The sequence below is a fragment of the Mandrillus leucophaeus genome, unplaced genomic scaffold (assembly GCF_000951045.1).
Source record: "Mandrillus leucophaeus isolate KB7577 unplaced genomic scaffold, Mleu.le_1.0 Scaffold770, whole genome shotgun sequence".
NCBI lineage: Eukaryota > Metazoa > Chordata > Mammalia > Primates > Cercopithecidae > Mandrillus > Mandrillus leucophaeus.
In genome coordinates this window covers 241,613-263,236 of record NW_012108364.1, presented here as the reverse complement: position 1 = coordinate 263,236, position 21,624 = coordinate 241,613, and positions in this window count along the sequence as shown.

Genomic DNA, 21,624 nt, shown 5'->3' with positions numbered 1-21,624 from the left:
GGACTGTCAGAGATCATTTATCAGCTACACGTGGGACAAATTGTGAGGAAGAAAGAATGAGTAAGGAGAAGTTACAAAAACATTTTTAATAGGGTAGGTGAGAGATCATACTATATAATATAATTTTATTTTTTGTATTACTGAGGATGAGCTTATCTGCAAGTAATGGAAAATATCCCAAAGAGAAGCCTACACAAAATATGGCATTATTTCTATCTCATGTTAAGGACTGGTGTGGCAGCTTTGCCAGGTCCCCCACCCTACCACCCCACCACCATCCTTAGGACAACCTGCTTTCCCGTGGCCCAGGATGGCCATATCAGTAAGATGGAGGAGGACAAAGAGCAGACACATGGTATCTTTAAAGGAAGGTTCCCAGAAACTTCCACGTGATACTTCTGCCCCCATCTCATTAGTCAGAAGGTAGCAACAGTTCAGGCGCGGTGGCTCAGGCCTGTAATCCCAGCAGTTTGGGAGGCCAAGGCAGGCGGATCACTTGAGGTCAGGAGTTTGAGACCAGCTTAGCCAATATGGTGAAATCCTGTCTCTACTAAAAATACAAAAATTAGCTGGGCATGGTGGTACACACCTGTAATTCCAGCTACTCGGGAGGCTGAGACATGAGAATTGCTTGAACCCAGAAGGTGGAGGTTGCAGTGAGCCAAGATTGTGCCACTGCACTTCAGCCTGGGCAGCAGAGCGAGACTCTGTCTCAAAAAAAAAAAAAAAAGTTAGCAACAAGGCCACACCTAGCTAGCAAGGGAAGCTGGAAAATGAGATTTGCTGTCTGGATTTCCATATTCCCAGCTGATAAACAAGGGATTCTGTTATGAGGGAGAAAGGAAGAATGGATATAAGGGATTTACTGGCATTTTCTGCCATAATGTTATAAAAATCAAAGAGACAAAGATAAGAGATGATAACTTCATAATCACTGAAAATTATTCTTCGAATCTTAATAAACATAAAATTTTAAGTGAAGGTTCCTTCCTATAATCTTGCCTTAAAGCTGATTACCCTTGAGACAAAATAATCCCTCACTCCCAGATAACACTGGATTTGACTTAAGTGGCCAAGGCTATCCAAGGCGGTGAGAGGGTCAGTTTGTCCAGGTCTTCATGACCCTGCCTTAGTAACCCTCTCTGAGTTGTTTTAATAGGAAAGTAAATTCCATTATCATCAAACATTGCTAAATTCAGGGAATTGTAAACCAACAATGTGTAAGCATTGTAAAAGGTCTGTCCTTAACAGAAGTCCAGCTTTGCAGTAATGGCCATACTCCATTTCCTTGGCTCTGAAGTCAAGCAGCCAGCTTCCTTGGTGCACATCTCATCATAGACAGCCTGGTGCATCTCTCTCCTCTACTTTCTTCCCTGCCCACCACTGCCTGCAGAATCTTCTTAAGGCACAATTGACAACATCTGACTGTGCTCCACATGTTCTCACGGCTCTCAAATGCTCACTACCTTAAAACAACTCCTTTGCCTGGCCTCCCAGATCCTCCAAAATCTTACCCACCCTCCCAGTTCAACCAGATGTTTCTCTGAGATATGGTGATTGCATTCTGGTATTTTGGGGAAAATGGGCAAAAAGGCATTTTTTACTCTTCCTCCTTCCCTCTGTGCCCTTTGCCTCTTGTTGCTGTTGCTGGTTGATTGGCGGTCCATTCACTTAAGTGACATATGGAGTTTTGTGCTTAAAATAGAGACGGATTTCCAACTGGAATGCTAAGAACCCCAGAGAAGAAATACACCTGTGTTTAAATGTATGAAATTATATGTATAATGATAAGTATATACTCACTACTAGCATGAGGAAATAAATCAATGTCCCAACCAGAAAAAATTAAGTATTTTAAGTATAAACAAACCATTATTTCTTTCTTAACTTTATTAAAGATAAAGCTATCTTGATTCTGTCTTATGCCAATTGATTCTCACTTATTTTAATCCAGAAAGGCTTTGGAATTTGATTGTCGTTAACACTGCTTTTCCATTGCTGTTATGATTCATACGTCACTCATTCATTTATTCAACAAATACTTACTCAGGGTCACTTATGGTTGCTGAAGATATGTAAGTTTTCATGGCATTTACATTCTAGAGCAGTGGGTCTTATCCACAGACTATTTTGTCCCCTCTGGGGGCTAGGGGAAATGTGGCAATTTCTGGAGACAGTTTTGATTTTCATGAGTTGGGGAGGGGGATTACTGTCATCTAGATGGTAGAGTCCCGTGATGCTGTCAGTGTAGCCTCACTTTTCCACACTCCATACTGGAGTACTGTATCCCCACCCTCACACCTCAGAACCTGATATGAGCTGCTACTGTCCTTCTTTACTGGGTTCACAGTTAAGATGATTGTCACATGATAGGCACCAGGACACCAAGTGTCTATTCCACCTGTTCTTCCAGACCATCCACTTCCCCAAGGGCCTCTCTGTTCCTTCTCCTGTCACTTGGTGGCTGGGGACACTGGCCTTATTTAGTGTCTGTTCTGCTCTGTAACTCAGCACCAAGTGGCCAGACATCTCCATTATGGTGTAGCCTCTCTGTTGTCCTCTTATGTCTTCTTATGTGCACCCTCTGTCCACACAGGGCCCTGCTACCCAACTTGAATCTCTATCAGACCCATATCCTGTTGCTGAGCCCTACTCCTGCTCCCCTTTGCCCTGCTTTAGACAGAAATCCAGGAATGACCCTGATTCTGCCCATTAGTCTCACTACCTCTTTCCCATATGACTCGACAGCCTACCCCTGGGAGGAAGCAGACTTCCAAGCAAGGCCCTTCCTCTGGGGACCGCAGCTCAGGTTCTGGTTTCTCAGCTCCTCTTAGCTTCTTGCTCATTCCTGCCCCCCACCCCGGCCCTTACACTTAAAATGTGTTTTAGGTCTTCAAGCTTAATCTATAAACCTGGTTATTTTATTTGTAAATATAGTGATTTTTATATAAAAATGAGAACAATTGCTTTTCTTGTTTGATTAATGTTCAATTAACTTACAAACTTAAAAACATTAAATTTCTTCAAACTGACCATCTTTATACATGCAAAAAGATTTCCTAAAATATTTTTAATTATCTTTACAAACTTAATAACTTTGACTTTCTCAAACACTTCAAATGCCTGATGGGGCAACATTTACAAACCAAGCAAGAAAAATCTTTCAATATCTCAATTAAGTCTTGTAATAATACTAGTTTATACATGTACTAAATTAGATTCTTCTGAATATTCAAACACTTTTAAAGAACATATTCAATTATTTTGCAGCTTTCAAGTGAAAATTACAAACAGAGTATAGTTTATCATTCCAAAATAAAATTGTAAGGCTAATACGTCAGAGTTTCTTAATCATTTTAAGCTTCTTAAATAACAAAAACAAGCTGATTGCAATGATTACAGAACTTACTCCTAAAGCTTAACAAAAAATATTGATACTATGAGTTTGATTGGCTTCAACATTCCTTTTCTACACCTTTTCCGCTGAAACAAAGTTATTTTTACCAGTCAAGGGAAGCAAGAAGGTATTTCATGCAGGCTAGAGTTATTTATATAAGTGAGATACTGATGATCGGTTAGATTGTAAAACTGGGAGTTTTTCCAGGATGGTTTTATCTGAGCAACAGATTAAACACACTGAACTTCCTTTTATAGTTGGCTTGGTTCTGCCTACTGTGTCACCAGGGAAGGAGTGTGCTATGTGTCCCCAGAGCATTTTTCAAATTTCACCCTTATCCTACTTTTATCGTAACCTCTTTCACAATTTAACACATGATTTGGGTAGATAGAATTCTGCAGACTACCGTGGGGTGTAGTCCATCTTTTTGTTAATTGAATTTTTTCTCCCTCTTCAGGTTGTAAAATTCTTTTTCTTTTGCCTTCTTATCTGTTTCATTGTTGCAGAGACTGACTAAGTCTTCATCAAATCTATTTTTCTCTGCTTCTTGGGCACAGAGCTAGACTCCATTTCCCAGCTTCCCTGGCAGTGAGTGTGGCCACATGACCAAATTTGGGCCAATGAAATATGAGTGGCCTGACCCCTATCCTTTTTGGCAGGCTTGAGACAGGGCAGCAGGGCAATCTTGGAAGCTCCCTATTGAAGATGGTGGAGCCACAATTTGAAAGGAGTCTGGGTTGGAGGAGAGCTACAGGCTGATCAGGAACACCTATCTTGGATTTGACCTGAGTGAAAAATAAACTGCAATCATGATGTTAAAACACATATATTTTTGGGAATTTTTTTGTTTATCTTGTGAAAATGCTCATTAACCTCTATTGTCATAATAAAAATCCTTAAAGTTGGTACTAAAAACAAATACAATTTTGAAAATTCATATGATGTTAGTTACTACTGCATATCCTGAGTCAATGCTAGAAAACATCAAGTGAAGCAGAGGGTGCATTATGGCACAGAGTCACTCTTGGATGTTGCATACAAATCTGACCAAATTAACTCAATCTTTTTTAATAGGAACTAATGTCATGAGACTTGTGTACCTTTTTAAATAAATTTTTTAAAAAGCAACCAAGAAAACAAAAATAAGCAGCCCATTGACAATTAAATCACCTACAATATTCATGAGATTAAAATAAACCTGTTGCTCAGTCATAAATATTTGGGCTCCCATGATCAGACAGAAATTTTCCCCCAAGGGTCCTAATAAACAGGAAACTATGTGATACAATAGACTCATATCCTTAATAGACAAAACAATGTCAACTACCCAGACTCTCCTAAAGAAACCACATACACATGTTCAAGGGAGTAATTAAAAAAATTTTAAAACATAGATTTCTTTTTTCTTCTAAAAAGTATACTTTTCTTTAAAATGGTAAGGGTATATTAGTGTGACGAAGAGCAATAATAAGGCCTCCATTTTTTTTTCTGGTCTGGTTATTTCACACTCTGCTTTTGGCATTTGAGGTTGCTAAGGTTATGGGTTTTTAAAAGTATTGTCTTTATGCACAAACGGGCCTGTCATCAAACAGCTCTGGACCCTATGCAGTCAGAGTTTCCCTTTCCTTCTCCCACACCAACTAATTCTGCCATGTGTGGGTTGCAAGCGCACCAGGCAACAATTTAATCTAAATGAAGTGATCACACATTAGATTTTGAAAGTGAAACTGATAAATATATTTCTTTCAAAATGAATTTTGTAAATCTTTTCTCTCCAAATTTAAAACTTAAACCTCTACTAAGTTTCCATGAAAAGAACCCGTGGGAACTTAGTAGAGGTTTAAGTTTTAAACTTGGAGGGAAAAGAGTTATAAAATTCATTTTGAAAGAAATATATTTATGAGTAAGTTTCATTTTCAAAACCTGATGGCACATGCCTGTAATCCCAGCTACTCGGGAGACTGAGGCAGGAGAATTGCTTGAACCTGGGAGGTGGAGGTTGCAGTGAGCTGAGATCACGCCACTGCACTCCAGCCTGGGAGACAGAGTGATACTCCATCTCAGGAAAAAAAAAAAAAAAAAAATGGGAACAATAAATACAGACTTTAGGCAGTGCTGAAATATGCGGGAGAGAGACAAACAGGACGTAGTGGATATTTAGGTAGACGTATTAGAGTAAATACTAGTAAAGCAAAGTTCTTTCCATGAATTATATCTGTTAGCAAAACTCTGACTAAAAGTAAATTCCACAAATAGGGGTTTATGTTTCTCAAATAACATGAAGGTTAAAAGTACAACAATGGCACTGATTCATCAGCTCAGTGATGTGATGCCAGGGCTAGCAATTTGACAGTTCTCTTGGCCTTTCCTTATCATAACAAGATGACTGCCTCAAGAAGGCAGCTGTGGCTCCAGGCATCACACCACTTTCAAGGAAGGAAGAGGAGAAAAAGGGGGTCACACTGGGAATATTTCCCCCTTTTATTAGAAAAGCAAAAACTTTCTACATGTAACTAGGTCATAAGTTTTTCCTAGCTGCAAGGGAGGCTGAAAATAGCATTTTAGAATTGGAGGTAGGCAAGTGACAATGAGAAGGTGTATCAGCCCAACAACAGTGGGTGCCGCTGAGTGCGTGGCTGGCAGTACTCACGCCTTATTGATCTCATTATAATGAATTCTTGAAGCCAGATAATGCTACACAACACAGCATGCTTTCTCAGTCCACGTTCATGTAAGAATCATGTAGAACTTCATGTTTTAGAGAAAAATAATGTTGAACATTCCAATTAATTATGTCTTCCCTTCAAGTAGTGACTATCCTTCAGGCCATCTCCTTCCTCCCTACCTCAAACACTCAAATATTCACAATTAAATTCTACTTAAACTCTCCAAGAAAACCCACCAAATTACCCATGAACTTGGATGAGGGAAATCCTCCCGGTTGCTGAACATCATATCTATTCCAAAGAAGAATATTCAAAGTCAGCTAGCGAAGAAATTGTAGAAACTAACACATATAAAAAAGAAAATTGATCAGGCACATTGTCTCACTCCCGTAATTCCAATGCTGGTGGAGGCCAAGGTGGGAGGATCACTTGAGGCCAGGAGTTCCAGACCAGCCTGGGCAACATAATGGGATCCTGTCCCTACGAACGCTTTTTTGAAAAACCAAAACTTAGTTGTGCATGGTGACATGCCCTGGTAGTCCTAGCTACTTGGGAGGCTGAGGTGAGAGGGTCACTTGAGCCCAAGACTTTGAGGTTAGAGTGAGCTATGATTGTGTCACAGCACTCCAGCCTGGGTGACAGAGAGAGACTCCATCTCTTAAAAAAAAAAAAAAAAAAAAAAGCAAGAAATAAAATTACACAAAAATTTTGAATGCCCAGTGTAACTTCCTAAAAGAGATTTGTGCTTTCAAACATGAAGTGATCTTTCTTACCCCTTTATACTGTGATAAATCATAGTATATCTAGAATGAGTCCAACTGGATCACTGGTTTACCCATTATAGAGCCTCCATATTTGGGGACATTTTATAAAACAGGGAAAGCACAGCAACTTCCTGCTGAAATAGAGCAGTGGCCTGCCCTCCCGACATGACCCACCGCCAAGCTTCCCCAGGCTCTGCAGCAAAGCAGCACATTATATTTAGCCATAGCTTAAATGGGTCTGGTTCACCGCTGATTCCAAGCGGCATGTGCAACAGGGTATGCTCCAAAGTGAACCATGCTTCAGAAAAGTGGGTTTTGGTTATCACAGGCTACATTCAGTTGCAGTTAGAAGAATGTCTAGCAGAATTTCTCCTCTGTGATACATGTTTATATTTAAGCAAAAGCACCAGTTACAGAGTGGCCACTGGCACCATGACACCTCTGCGTTACATCACTACTAAAGACCTGACCGGGGGTCATAGTATCCCAGTTGAGTTTGAAAGCAGGGCCCCCTGTTATGGGGTCTCTCACACTAAAGAGGGAAAAGGAAGCCTGTACAGGTGCAAAACATTTGGGCCACGTGATGAGTTGTGTACAATGAAGCCTCCTCGACCTGTGTGCTCCCCAGCTCAGATATGCCAAAGCTCTACTTCCAGGAGGAAACCTTCGGAGGGAAAGACTCTTATCTCTCAACCTGGAATCTACTTTAAAAAGCCCACATATGTCACCATAAAAGGGGATGAGGTACTGATATATGCTACAATGTGGATGAATGTTGAAAACACTATGCTAATTGACAGAAGCCAGACACACAAGGTCATTTTATTGTATGATTCCATTTGTATGAAATGTCCTCAGTAAGCATATTGAAACAGAAAGTGGACTAGTGGCTGCCAGGAGCTGGAGGAAGGTGAGAATGGAGAATAACTGCTAATAGCCATGGGCTCCTTTTTTTTTTTCTTAATACTTGGTGTACTTTGAATGTTTACATTTAACAAATGAAAAGTACTAGCACAAATGATTCAATAATATGCTGCTATTTACAAGGTACCTACAGGGATTCCCTTCCCATTTTTTTTCATTGTGGTATTTACCAAAATTATTTTTATTGTGGTAAAATATACATAACATACAATTTACTAACTTAACCATTTAAGTATACACTTCAGTGGTATTAAATACCTTTATAATGTATGTAGCCATCTCCACCTGCCATCTCCGTGTCTCTTTTCTTCTTAGACATTGAGATTCTGTGTCCATTAAACAGTAACTCCCAATTCTTCCCTCCCCACAGCCCCTGGCAACAGCAATTCAACTTTCTGTCTCACTGACTTTGCCAACTCTCCTCATATGAGGAGAGTCCTACAGTGTATATCTACCTTTTTGTGGCTGGCTTACTTCACTTAGCATACTGGTTTCTTTTTGGGGTGAAGAAAATGTTCTGGAATTAGAAAGTGGTAATAGTTGTACAGTAGAGTGAATGTTCTAAAACCCACTGAAGTGTACACTTTAACGTGGTAGATTTTACGCTTTGTGACATATCTCTCAATAAAAATGCTTTCAAAACTCTCGTATATGGGAGGATAATCATTGAAAAATGAATAATAAATATACAAATCCACAAATGAGATAGATTAGCATATATTTAGCGAAGCTGAATAGGGTGGTAGAAAAAGTAGCGGACTGGAAACAGGAACCTAATGACTTACAAAGTCACTTTAGCCTCTCCTGCCTCATTACAGAAACCGGAAGGTAACCTAAGAGTTTCTGTAAAGAAACACTAAGTTTCCATGTTCACAAAGAAGGAAATAACAGACACTGGGATTTCCTTGAGGGTGGAGGGTAGAAGGAGGGAGACGAGCAGAAAAAATAACTATTGGGTATGAGGCTTAGTACCTGGGTGACAAAATAATCCGTACAACAAACCTCCATGACATGAGTTTACCTATGTAACAAGCCCGCACATGTACCCCATACCTAGAATAAAAGTTACAAGATAAAAAAGAAACACCAAGTTTCTTTCCACTTTCTGTATCTAACGATTTCAATATTTCCCTCTAGGGCCTCCGCTCCCCTACCCGCAATGCCATGCTAGCTGATCTTGGACCTGCGACCCTTGCCTTCATCTGTGCCAAGACCCACACAAACAGTGATGAAGCATCACAGCCGGAGGTGGGAGAGCCTCTACCAGGACAGTGCTAGCATTGGAACTGGTGCTCCTTTAAGCGTCTACTGCAGTGGAAACTTGGTCTGTACCCAGAAAGGCCCAAGACATTGCTTCTTGAGGGCATACAGCTTTTAATGACCATTGGACAAATGCTACATTATTTAGCATTGAGACAAATGGAAATCCGTCAGCCTCTGTAAGGGGGTGAAAGTGGCTGACAGTCTTGCTTATAATCTTCAACTTATTTGGGTAAACTACCTACTAATGTTTTACAGCTTTAACTTTATCTTACTAGAAGTCTAAAGGGTTTTTGGTTATAAGTGGAAACATGTAGAACGTCTAAAAAAAAAAAACAAGGGGAAATAAGAATTTATTTTTCACTCCTTGATTGTGTGTGTGTGTGTGTGTGTGTTTTATTTTGTACTTTCTTCCACTTGAGTACTGCATTAGTGATCTTTACATGGGTCCAACATAAAAAAGTCCCAAACAATAAGAAGGTATTAAATACTTTCGTAACATTGTGTAGCCATCTCTACTATCCATCCCCGTATCTCCTTTCTTCTTATAAAATTAAAACTCTGTACCCATTAAACAATAACTCCCCATTCTTCCCTCCCCCAGCCCCTGGCAACCACAATTCAACTTTCTTTCCCACTGACTTTGACTTCTTTAGACCAAAAGTCTGGAGAACTGGGCTTTAGATTTGCATTCGACATGGGCTCTTTAATTTGTCCGTTATGTAATTCATTTGTTCATTGTTAGAAAAATTTACCATTCAGAGGCCTTTGTGAATATGTAAGAATATACTTGAAACAGAGCAAGCAACAAAGGAAAGTATGCTTAATACCCATCTGGCTATTATTCTCATTATTCACATTATTTTTTAAAGACTCTTCAAACCTCCAAAAAAATCCTCAAGGGCTTCCTGTTGCCTACACAACAAAGCCCAGACTCGTTGGCATGCTATTCAGGACCGTCAAGAATGAGGCTCCAGCGCAGGTGTGGGGGCTCACACCTGTAATTCCAACACTTTGGGAGGCTGAGGTTGGAGGATTGCTTGAGGCCAGGAGTTCAAGACCAGCCTGGGCAACATACTGAAACCCTGGCTCTACAAAAATTTTTTAAAAATAAGCTAGGCTTGGAGGCATGCACCTGTAGTCCCAGCTGCTCGGGAGGCTGAGGTGGGAGGATCACTGAAGCCCCACAGGTTGAGGCTGCAGTGAGCCATGATCATGCCACTGTGCTACAGACTGGGCTACAGAACGAAATTTTGTCTCAAAAAAATAAGACTCCACTAGCCCCTATTGTGTCTCTGTGTAAGTTAGAAAAGACGCCCCTCCTCTGGGTGGTTGGAGCATGGCTGATGAGTTGATGGAGGATTGAGTTTCATTCCCCCACAGCCCGTGTGGCAGGATTCCTTAGAGCCAGGTACAAACTGTAGTTGAGATGGTCCCAAACCTGCTTTCTGGTCTTGCCTTCTGCTGTGTCCTTCTACCACTCTTCTGTGTACATGCTAGGGTTTTCCTACTTCTAGGACTTTCCTTACACTTGGAGCATCCTCCTACATTCTCCATCAAATTCCTTTTCATTCTTCAAGGCTCACTTAAACCTTCTCTCCAAAGCCTAATCATCCCTGCAGCCACATGTCCCCTAGCATGATGTTCATCCCACTTTTAAATGGTCATATTCTGGTTTGTACTATAGGATGTTTGCACGTCTTTCTTTCTTTCTCACCAGATTATGAAGTCAGTGGTTTGAATATTTACATTTAATTCACATCTCTAATCCTTACGAGGCCTAATAGAGAGGTGGCCCATAGTAGGTGCTTCATGTGTGTTAACTGAATAGAAATGAAGGGATAAGTGAATATCTCATGGTAAAGCATGGAGAACCACTTGAAACGTCAAAGAAAATCTGAGACTTCTCTCCCCACTTTTAGGCAGGTGCTCTCAGCATCTTTTGGTGAGATTATAGATACATGATTCCAACAAGATGCAGCTGTAGCATGCCAGGTGTGACTATTAAAAGGACTGCCTTTTCTCCAACAATGATTGAAAAAGAGGACTTCCACATGTGGGCATTGGCAGTGTTGACAGAATAAGGGTGTAACAGTCATGCATTTGATCCCTGGTCCAAGGAGAAAGAAATGTCATGTTCTTTTAATTTTCAAAATCAAGTGAACTCTGACTCCTCTCCCATCTACTAGGGTTGGCAGCTGTGCTGAACTGAATGAAGCCACTTTGGGTATCCACAATGATTGATTCTTACTGGTAGCTATTGTGGGGGAAAAGGATAAATTCTCCTTTGCCCCGTTGATCTTTGGCTGGGTCTAAGAATTACATTGACCCAAGACAGATTAACAGGAGAAAAGTATACACATTTCATTAATTTTTACATGTACATGAAGGCTCTCACAAGACAATGAAGACCTGAAGAAATGGACAAAGCAGAAAGCTTTTATGTCTTTTAGATAAAAATAAAAACAAAAACAAAATTGATAAATTTGTGAAGAAATGACAAGATAAAGGGCAGTGAATCATGGGGAACTGTTAGGAGATATGTTTTGGGGGGGTGTAAAACATTGGAAGATAGCTATTTTAGTAAGTTTATGTCTATAGATCCATCGAAATGTCATTTCTCAGTCTCTGGTGCTAAGAGTTATTTTTTTTGTCCTGGTACAGGGAAAGCATCTTTCACAAAGGAGTTTTTATGGCTTGCTACCTATAGGAAAGGGCAAGTCTGTAGCCTTTTCTGCAACTACTGTTTCTCAAGTGCTTTCAGCTCGAAGTAATCAATATGCCAAATGATATGGTTAGGCGTTGTGTTCCCACCCAAATCTCATCTTGAATTGTAATCCCCAGGTGTTGGGGGAGAGACCTGGTGGGAGAACCTTATTTTTTTTCTCAAACAGTTTGTCAGATGTCAAGTACATCACTGCCTTGGCCAGGCACATCTTTGTAGGACTACTGTTACTTAAACACATAAATTCATGGCTGAGTGCAGTGACTCACGCCTATAACCCCAGCACTTTGGGAGGCAGAGGCAAGAGGATCGTTTGAGGCTAGGAGTTCAAAACCAGCCCAGGAAACGTAGTGAGACCTTATCTCTACAAAATAAGTTAATTAATTAAAACACATAAGTGACAGTTTAATTAAAGAAAAAATTAACTATTACTTAGTAATAACACTGCAGTCTCAAGAAAAACATTACTCAGGCTGATCATTGCCTTCACTGAGCTATCTGACTTAGCTCCACATGACTTCTGATCATCCAAGAAATCAAATTTACTTTCAAAAACGACAATTTGCAATAATGTGCCATTACTGAGGATATTCAAAGTAATGCAATGCATTTTATAATTCAATCTTCAATTTAAGTATGAATGGCTAACATAAAATTACAATAACTTTAATTCAATGAGTTTGGTTACATCAGGAAAGCATGTATATTATTATGGCAAGAATAATACAATTATTTTTATTTTTCATCAGTTTCTTGTTTCCCAAACAAGTATGTAAACACAGACATATTTTGGTATATAAGTTTGATTCTTATGAATGTAACTTTTATGCTTTTACTAATTTTGAAATATATGTGTTCAATTCAATTAAATAATTATTAAATTTAAAAAATTTAAAAAGAAGAAATGTGAAAAAATAACTTGAAAATATTTCAAGCAAATGTAGCATTGTTAGAATAAATATGTAATTTTGCAAGATGACCAGCTTGAAAGGGACAATAAAGACTTGTTTTAATGTGTGAATTCTAAATCACTTATAAGTGTATCAGTTTATAAGCACAGCATCTAAATTCCATAAAAAGTTCAATTGAAAGAATGAATTAATGACTTCCTACAAAAATAGATTCAACAACACCTCTGATTTTCACAATATAGTTTTCACAATGCTTTCATGTGGATTGTGCCATTTATTTGGCAACCTCTGGGGTAGGCTTTATTTTTCTCTAGTAGATGTGAGAGTCAGATTCAAAGAGACCCAAAGCCACTCTGACTTAAAGTGCCAGAGTTTGGGAGGTGCTAACCTTATTTCTTCACTAACCTAAAATTATTTTTTCAATATTGCCAAATTGATCTACAGATTCAATGCAATCCCTATCTAAATTCTAGCTGCCTTTTTGCAGATATGAACAAGCTGATCCTAAAATTCACACGACAGTTCAAGGGACCCAGAATGGCCAATATGATCTAGGAAAAGAACAGGGTTGGAGGATTCACACTTTCCAATTTCATAACTTACTACAGAACTATAGTACTCATGACAGTGTGGTATTGGCCCAAGAGCAGATGCACAGATCATTAGAATAGACCCGAGAGTCTAGAAATAAACTCTGACATTCACAGTCAGTTGATTTTTGACAAGGGTGCCACGACAATGCAATGGGAGAAAAATGGTCTTTTCTACCAATAGCCCTGGGACAACTGGATAACCACATGCAAAACAGTGAGGTTGGACTCCTACCTTATACCATATACAAAACCTAACTTAAAAGAAAAAAATGAATCAAACTCCTAAATGTATAATCTAAATCTATAAAAGTCTGTGAAGAAAATATAGGCATAAATCCCCTTAACCTTGAATTGCCAATGGGTTCTTAGATCTGTCAGAGCACGAGGAACGAAAGACAAAATAGAAGAAACTGTTTAGGAGCATTTCTTCAACAGTATTAATTTACCTATTCATTATTTCCATCTTAAAAACCAGTTCAGGTGAGTTAAAGCAATGCTTTAGTTAGCATCTATAGGGCACAGGGACCTACGAGGTCAATGTCACCCAGTGAGCCATGTTGCTTCTCTGGCCATGCCAAACCCAGGTACCCTACAGAGACCAGGCCCTCACAGGCCTGTTTCTTGATGGTGGCGTTGTAGTGTCCTGTCTGATAGGTCTTCTAGGTATCACCCCTCTGGGCTCCAGCCATAACCCTCCCACCCCACTGGGCGAAGCTTCTGAAGGACTTGGCCAACGTTTGGGGGATTGAAAAAATGATCAGTATCAGCCAGGAATACATTTCTTATGACGAAAACTTTACAGCATTGTGCTATTTCCACACTAGTTCTTTTTTTGTTTTGTTTTGTTTTTTTCCTAGTGTTTTTCCGTCGCCTGTTCTTCCTTCATTCTGTTGTGTGAGCAGGAAGCTGAGTCGGGCAACCTGAAGGAAGGCCTGCTTCCTGTCTCAAGTGCTGGCAGGGAGGAAAGACTTGTTCCCAGTTCCCGAGTGCTGTGGCGCCCCCAAAGGAGAGCCTGTGTGAGAAAGACTGCCTGCTAATTGAGCTCCCAGATGCTCCTCTGGCTCAGGGAAGAAGGCTGCTCAGGGGCTCATCACTCTGCTGTGAAGCAGCTGTACATTTGCTGGTCTTTCCTGTCTGGTGAGGGGAGAAAGAAGGAAGGAAGAAAGGAAGTAAGGAGCAACTGTTCTCTTTCCCTCCAAAAGCACCAAAGCCCATGACATGCAGGACTTTCCCCCGAAGTCCAGAGTGACTCAACTTCAGGTGTCAAACGCATTGATCTAATGGAGTTTGTTAATTTCAAATGCTTTAGACAAATGATGAGGGAGAGAGGAATAATTTTCTCATAATAAAATTGATTAGAAATGTAATAGTCTAAACCACAATGCAAGTGTTTATAAAATAGCAGCCACTGAGAGCTTGGGACACCAGTGGTGTTTGCTATCGTGCTGGAGGAGACACACCTGGATTTGATACCTTGCAGTTGGACACCTGAGCAATTTTCTTAACCTTTCTGAGCCTCAATGTCTTTGTCTGTAAAATGGAAATAATGTTGCCTGCCTCCTAAGTTTGCTATTATATTATAAAGATTAACCAAAACTTTATATGAAAGCACCTTACAGGAGGTCTGGCACACATTAGGTACTCAATAAATAACAGCTCATACATAGTGCTACCTATAGACTTAGGGATTCACATACGTTAGTTTATTTAATTCTCGTGAGAACTCAGTAAGGAAGGTTAGGTTATGATCCCCATTGTACAGATGAGGAAACTAAGCCACAAAAGGGTTAAAGAAGTATGTTCGAGGTCACACAGCCTTCAGTGGCAGTCAGGATTTGAATCCATGCCTACTGGCCCAATACTTTGTGTTCCTAATCATTTGTACTTGTATTCTTCTAATACATGTTTTCTTTCTAACGTTCATCCCTGCCCCAGTGACTACAAAATGCAAATAATGCAAATTTTCAGGCCCCTTCAAGAAACAAAAAGCAGATGCTTGCTCAGGGAGTATGACTTTTCTCTCCTATGTTCTATAAACCCAACAACATGTCATAGCATATTGCAGCAGCAGGGGCACCAGGACTAGTGATTATTCTGGTCGGAGTGTATTTGGCAAAGTCAGATGGCCAAGGTCAAGATGATATATACCTCTTGTTTTCCTGTTCCGGGCCTCCATACTCTGCCTTTTTCCCTGCCCCTCCCTGCCTCCATCCCTGTTCCAGGCAGCCGTCTCACAAAGCATATCCCTTAGTTGCAAAAGATATGGTAGCGTGTGCCTGGCTCCATTCAGACTCATCAGCAATAGAGACATTATTATGGACAAAGAATACCATGTTATTGTTATTATTATTGAGACAAGGTCTTGCTCTGGCAATCAGGCTAGAGTGCAGTGGTACGATCTTGGCTCACTGCAACCTTGACTTCCCAGGCTCAAGCAATCCTCTTACCTCAGCCTGAGTAGCTGGGACCGAAGGCACACGCTGCCGTGCCTGGCTAATTTTTGTAGTTTTTGTAGAGATGAGGTTCTACCATGTTGCCCAGGTTGGTCTTGAACTCCTGGGCTCAAGTGATCCATCCACCTCGGCCTCCCAAAGTGCTGAGATTACAGCCGTGAGCCACAGCACCCGGCCAAGAATACCATTATTATAGTAATAAATGGACCACCCTTTCCTGACCTTCACCCGTGCTTAGGAAGAAGGGTTTCAGAAAGATCTGCTCCACCACGTCATCTTCTGGTTCCCTGTAATTTTATTTTTCTGTGCGTGCCACTCTATCATAATTTTTGTTTTTGTAACTTGGCATTTGTGTTTGTGATTTATGAAGTGCAAAGGAAGACGGTGGTGCTTATTCTAAGGTTACTTAATAACCATTACAATCCAGTGGAGTTAAACAAGGAATGGGTTTAGGAACTCAAAAGATAGCATGTTTGAGTATCCCTGCCTCTGTTTCCAGAATTATGTCTTATGAAAAAACTTCCTCCAGCATAAAATGTCATTATAGCAAATTATCCTAATAAAGAAATATGCTGGGCAGGTGAGGGTGGTTCTGAAACAAGACATATCAAAATCTGGCGGGGCTGAATTGTTATCAGCAACTACAAACTCCTAAAATTTTATTGTGAAAATAATTCCACAATTTAATAAATTCTGAAATTTAATGGTATAAAATAATAACCCACAGTCCGCATAACAACTGGTAACAGCTAAGCATTTCAAATATTGTATATAAAAAGTGACTCTAACGAAAAATTCTGATTAATGCCAATTTTGAGTCTAATAAAGTTCCTTTGCTAAGTATCTATGTTATTAAATCTTAACCCATGAGCCTTTGGCTTTGAATTTTTTTTCCCTATTTATACTCTTGTAAGGACATTATGAGAGCAGGGACGCTCCATCACTGCTACTTGAAATCTTTTAGCTCCCCAGTCTTGGTTTGGTTTCTGGGGCTGTGCCCCTGTGATTGTTTGCCCAACCTCCCTGTAGGCTCTTTGCTGTATTGCAGTATGATTTACTCTGCACCATCATGATGGGACCGGATTTCCTAAAGTGCCAAAATCCATCTTCTCTGAAATGCCTTAATGGATATCAGTGGGAATTTCTCCATTTCTTTAAAATGCATTAAAAAGCACTTGCGGCTGGGTTGGGTGACTCACACCTATAATCCCAGCACTTTGGGAGGCCGAGGCAGGCAGATCACCTGAGGTCAGGAGTTTGAGACCAGCCTGGCCAACATAGTGATACCTCATCTCTACTAAAAATACAAAAATTTGCCGGGTATGGTGGTGCACGCCTGTAGTCCCAGCTACTCGGGAGGGTGAGGCAGGAGAATTGCTTGAACCTGGAGACAGAGGTTGCAGTGAGCTGAGATCACGCCACTGCACTCCAACCTGGCAACAGAGTGAGACTCTGTCTCAAAAAAAAAAAAAAAAAAAAAAATCACTCACAGGGTTCAGCAGAACTCTTCAGGATAGTGTCCCAAATTGATTCCAATGCATTGGTCAGTAAGCGTGAGGTGAGCAGTTGCTTTTGTGTAGAGCAACACACAGGGCTCTATAGATAAGGTAAGCATCAGATCCAAAGTTTAAAAATATCCTTCATGTGTTGCTGATTTCATGCCAAAAGTGAATTGTCATAAACCATTTTAGGAATAGAAAATAAAAGAATATATTTTTACTTTTGAATCATGTTTGTAGATTTTTTCAAATAATTTTTTCCAGTAAATAGTTGTTGACTTCATACAAAAAGGGATTCTCCATTCAAATGTAAATTTGAGCTAGACGTGGTCTTCCTTCTTCTTGGAGTTCACAAACCTATTTCTTCATTTCTACAGCTGGGAATCAAGAGAAACTATTTTTTTTCTGCTATCCTTAAAGCTGAAGCTCAAAGATTATCTTCTGTCTATAAGATCCTGAACCCTAATGGCAAGGTGGAGTGATGTGTTGGGGAGACTGAGGTAGAAGGACCAATGACCAAATAGGGTCAAAGTTGTCCAATAGGCATGTCTGAACTGAACTGTAGTTGTCGGGAAGCACAACTGGGAGTCAATGAGATTTACTCACATCTTGGAGGAAACTCACTATTTCTCGGCTTCATGCAGGGGGGGTAAAAAAAAAAAAAATCCCCTGAGCAAGTCCCAGTGAGATTGCCTATGAATAAAATATTCTCACTTTAGTACATGAAGTCAATGCTGTGTCCTTTAGCCGCCCTTTAAAGGATTTCCTGTTTCTTGGCACTACTCCAGGTCATTCAAACTACTGTGTAAGTGTTGCACATGTAGTCTTTGGTGTTGGTTAGATAAAGGTTCAACTCCTTTTCAGACATTGCTGACTGTGTGAGTTGGAGCAAGCTTTTGCACACCAGCAACTTCAGGGTCCTCCTCTGTGCACTGGGAATAATGAGGTTTGTACCTACAAGCCTCACAGGTTGGTTGCGTGGATCCATGAGACACTGTGTGAGGGACACACACCACCTGTCAGTCCTGTAGCCCACCTTATTCCACCTGCAAGTATGTTATGTTTGGAGTCCAGATGGAATAACGCTGATTCACCAAAGGGTTAAACTGGCGTTAATAACACCCATGCCAGTACTCAGTGAATTCCCTGCTCTTGCTAAGTTTACAACAGAGGTAAAAGCCAGGAAAAATGTGCCTTTCTGAACGACGAGAGGCTACGGATGATTCAAAACTGTATTCCCCTCTGTCCCAGCCTCTCTCTCCCACCCAGGCTGAGCACAGTTGAAAAAGCAGATTAGAATTCGAGACATGTCCGCTGCATCCTTCACCTAACCTGCTTGCGGGGGCTGTGTTGAGTCATCAGAGCCTCCCTCTTCATTTCCACATCCTCCTTCCTGGGGAGTGGAGCTGGTGCCGGTTCAGGCTCCGTGGAGGAAGCTGATGGGACAGAGCTGCAGGAAGGGGAGTCTGGGGTTTGTTCCCCAGACCCTCGGGAGTGCTCGCTGTGCCCCTCATGCTTGGCTAAGGGCGTGCTGACCTTATCTCAAGTCATTCTCTCAAGAACCCTGTGAGGAAGGTGGGGTTAGTCCCCTGTGACTCAGAAAGCTTTGGTAATTCTTTCACTGTCTATGACAAATAATGGCAGAACTAGGTTCCAGGCCTGAGCCAGCTGCTTCCAAGAGTCAGCACTCAACTGAACAGCTGGAGGAATCCAAGAGCGCTGAGTGGACCCTGTCTCCAGGGTTTCCCTCTGCCGCACTCTTCGCTGTAGTCCTCAGCTCCTGTCTATCGAAGCACTCTGCATGTTGTATTTTTATTATTTGTTGTATTTTGTCTCAAAACCATCTTACTGATCTTTGGATAACCAGAATCTAGGCACATTGCCAGAGTTATTTGGAGGGCTTATACAAAATAAATTTTTCCTTTGAGTTAAAAGAATAAGGCTGGAAAACAAAATCATGCAGCCCCATTCCCCTCTCTGCGGATGCCCTCAGAAACAGCGTCGTTGAAGGTCCTGCCCAGACGACTGGAAAAGAAATCTTCTGGGCCCAGGGTTCCAGAGTCACAGTCTTGGGTCTTTCTTCTTCCCAGCCTGCAAATGGATGCCCAGGGTGGCAACTTTTGACATTGACTCAGTGGAAGAAGAGAAATAGACCAATGTGTTAGCAATGGTCATCCCTTTGATACTAAGCATAGTTTGTAACCAACTAAACATAAATATTTATAAAAATAAAATTTAAAAAAATTAAGTTATTAATTTGGGCTCCCATCAGCTGTTTCCATTAATTAGTGGGGATGTTTGAGCACTTGAAAATTTTGCCAGTGTTTCCTAAGTTGCCTCCACAATTGAAGTGAAGTAGGAAGTTGATCAAATTTTCTGTATAACAGGAATATGGAGGCTAAGAACTTCTTCTAGAAAGTGAAGAGTCTAGGTTTTGGAGCCTGAGCTCTCTAGGCTGATTATGGCATGATAACCACACACACACACACACACACACACAAACACACACACACATTCTTTGTTTCCCTACTGTAAGAGCAATATCTGTTCATTGCAAAATTTTGGAAAATATAGAATTAGGAAGAAAAAGAAATTTTTCTTTTTTTTTACCATCCAGATTTTTACCATCCTGAAACAGATACTGTTATCAATTAAGGAATTTCCTTTCAGTGTTTGCATATATATTAAAATGAAATATGGATTATACTGTAGACATTGCCTTGCAGTCAGATGACACAATATTTCAAGGATGCTGCTCTGGGTAACTAAAGCCCATCTGCAGCAGACATAATACAGATGTGCTACAGTATTAGCTGCAGGGCAGCTTGATCCTTGGGCACTTGGACAAAGAGAAGGGAAAGCTTAAGCATGCCGTCAAGGGCTTTAATTCCAGTCTAAACAAGAGCTTTCCTGGGTGACTTCACCTTTATGGTGTAACTCAAGCTCCCTGACAATGATTTCAAGCTACTATCAGAAGGGCAGGAGCTGACCCGACAAAGCATAGAGAACTCCAGGGAATATATAATGACAAACATTTTAGCTAATACTGATCCACTGGAAAATCAGATTCCTTCCTGCCAGACGCTCAAATGAAGGCTGCAAATGTTCTTCTGAGAGACAGATTTAGTCTTTTAGCACTCAGGGCTGTGTTGAAAAAAATTAAATGTTATGTGGTTTGGAACTTGTGTCTATAAAATGCACACTGTTGACAATGGTTTCTCCCCCCAGTCTACAGAAATAAATTTATACAAAGAAGTAGCTGGCCTAGTTTATTAAGTGTAAGATTGGAAGCCAGAAGCTCAAATCAGCCTGAGAATGAGGCTGACATATTATCAAGTCTCACCTGGTCATTTCTCAAGGTCCTTCCCAGGAAAGCTGTAAGGGTTGCTAAAGTGACCAATTGTGGGTGGCTTGGCTTTAGGAAGGTGAAGTTTGGGGCTCCATCTCTTATTGCATGAATTATTCAAGACTGTTTCCAGATGGTATGTGGTTTTGCACTAACACAAGAGCTTGACAGATGAAGTTCATGGCTGGGCAATATGGAGGTGGTTTTGGCCAAGGCATAAGTCATAAGACTGTTACGGTTTAGCTCAGCAGTGCTCAGCTTTCTGGAGCCTTTCTCTGAGAAATGTGTACTTAGTGTTATCTCAGGGAGGGTTTGTATCAACAAAAAGCCTTTTATAGCAATAGCCCAAAAGCAGTTCCTACAAGAAAAGGAGAGGAATTTGTTTCTGTCCTGCCGTCTCCTTCAGACACCAGCCAACGGAGACCTCAGATCTTCCTTTCCCAACGAGTGCTCACAGCAATTTCCACAAATGAGCAAAGAAAATCTTCTGCCCTGGGCCAGCATTTCTGTCTGTTACAAATGATGGAAAATGTGCTTGAGGTTTAATGTTGGGGAAATGTGTTTTTGTTCACTCAGCTCCTATTATAACCACATCTGTTATCAGTAGGCCAGGCTATGTATTAACAGGCATGACTTTCATAAGCCTGGAGTTCTCTTTCATGACGTTTTGGCTGAAAGCATTAAACAGTAAAGGCCAAGAAAATCCAACCTTCTGTGCCTTGTGATACTGCCCCTTGGATTCTTCTGGGAGGCCTGACTCTGGGTGTAATCTTGTTTACATTCTCTCCATGTTAGGAACCTAGTCTAAAAGTGAATCAGAATAAAGAGGTACTCTGTCTTTTGTTCCTGGCTTCAGATATGCACCAAGATTGATCATTTCAAAATCTCCCCCCTTTTCCACGATCTCTCTCCACAGATGGGACTAAGTTTTCTTTGATACTTACTGAACTAGTATTCTACAGCCAAATGGCTTCCAAGAATAACATCATCCAATGTCAGAGCTGGAAATGACCTCAGAGATCCTCTAGACCAGTGACTGTCAGACTTTGTTCTTTGGAGGAGGTGACTCTGGGATAACCAGAGGAG